We start from the raw sequence: 2,200 nt of genomic DNA on the forward strand, positions 1-2,200 counted from the left end.
ACCTTCTTTGTAAACTCTCTTTGGACTTGCTTCAGTCTCTTTCAAGGACCTACTCTCTATCTCCTCCACTTCTGGGTCCTCAGTGCTGGTCTCTCTGTCATTCCACACTTTCTTGACACTCTTGGTCCTCCTTTCTGACTGCTTTCAATACCTCTCCAACCTCACCAAGTCCTATTCCGAAGTCAAGTCTTTGCTGAAAGCAAGCTTTCCTTTCTTAGACAATGCAACTATCAGGTAGATATCCTCCCTGAAAAGCATTCTGGGAAGTTTATACAAATGTTGTTATAAAATATTCTTTTTTACTCTAAGTCATAATTTCTCTCACTTTCAATAGTTTTCCAACTCAATAATAAGAATGTTTGATTTTTTTTTTTAAAGCTAAATTCCTTCAATGCTTGGAATTGGATTGGTCCTTACAAGAAATGGGAATAATCCCATAACTATACTCCTAGAATGCAAGGGTGAAGACAGCATAATGATCCAATGTGAACAATAATACAGGCATAGCAGAGTGTCAGGGTAGATGAGGGGTCATTCAGTTTGCCAGTTACTCATAATGATTTATTGTGTGGCCATTGTTAACCATAAATCTCCTAAAATCTCCCAAGATCTTAAAAGAAACCAATGCAGAGTGAAAGACATTACAAAATGTCTTGTTAATGCAGGTGCAGCAGGCCAGGGTGCTGTAGCAGAGGTTACCTTGATTTGTTTCATGCTACAGCAAGGTAACACAAACCTTTGTAATAATTCCTGAATAATCTGCATTAATACAGTCTTACTGCAGTGTACTGCGGTATCAGGAAACATTTCAATATTGCATCACATGATGCAATGCAACTTGATAGTGTCTGTCAGTTTTCTAATACTGAAAAGCAGAAAGTACCATAATGAATGCTATATATGTAGTTAAACATTCTAATTTATAATGTGCTATTAAAGATCTTTGGATAAAACATAGGATAAATGACCGCAGTACAAAAAATGGGGTGGGATGCCAGAACTCATAACTAAAAAATACATTTTTTCTTTTTTGCCTAGAGCTGATACCTACCATCAGTCTGAATAGAGAAAAATAAAATCTGCCTAAATTAATGGATCTCCATAAGAGCCTCCTAAACAGCGATACAATAGTTCAGTGACAAACAGGCTGAATTCCATAGATCATTTTATCCATTCTTATTTAAAGAATCATAATCACATTTCCTTCTGTAACCATTTAGCATGTATAGTAATTTAAATCCATACAAACACACACACACTTTTATGTTAAGTTTTCCTTTGTACCGGTTCCAAAAAAACACAAATAGCCTTGCAATTTAAAAATCAAAGATCACTCGATTTCACATAACAGTTTCATTTACGTGGGCGCATATAAACTGCATAAAATTAATACGTGAGAGGCAAGAATTTTTGTAGGTGTCACTTTTTACTAGATCAACAGCATGGCTGGGAGAAACTTAGACACGCTTTTGGATATCACTCTACCCTTCCTTGGGTCTCTGGGAGCAAAAGCCTGTATCACCCACAAAAATCCTTGCTTCTTGCACCTTTCCTGGACTGTCACAGCTTGGACATCACTTTACACTACCATAAAATGAACAGTAATTTCTCCCTCAGTTCTACTAATGAATGGCAAATTCTTCCCTAGTTAATCCTAGCTTCTTAGAGGGGAAGGGGGTGCGATGGTGCAGTTGCACCCCTGAATCCTGCCCCACCCCAACTTTAAAACAAATTGCCTGCCCTCACACAACATCCTCCCACGATTTTTTCCTGGTTATGGTATATATAGTTTTAAACTTGACCTCTGAACTAGCAAGGTCGTGTGCTCTCCTCTGGCTATACTGGTCTTTGCTTGAACTGAACACCCCAGCCCCAGCCCCCTCCCCGGCCTACAGCTTCTGGTTCAACTAGCAAAAATAACATCAAATCAAAAATAGGTTCCGCGCCGTGTGGCAAGAGGCCCCTCGCCACCTGCGCCCCCCTCCCCAAATCCTAGCTCTGCCCATGCCTCTTAGGATGCACCTGGCAACGGTGACATCAGTGTCCTTGATGGAGCATTTCGTCACGCAGCAGCATGACATCACTTCCAAAGGAGAGGGCTTCTCTGGAAGCAGCAGCGAGGGCGGGGGGCAGCGCCCGGCGCCCAGGGGAGGCGCAGCTCGGGGTCCCCGCGACCCCGCGGCGGGGTGGCTGCGGCCGG

The sequence above is a fragment of the Gavialis gangeticus genome, unplaced genomic scaffold, assembly GCF_001723915.1.
Source record: "Gavialis gangeticus isolate Ggan-Ray unplaced genomic scaffold, GavGan_comp1, whole genome shotgun sequence".
Taxonomy (NCBI): Eukaryota; Metazoa; Chordata; order Crocodylia; family Gavialidae; genus Gavialis; species Gavialis gangeticus.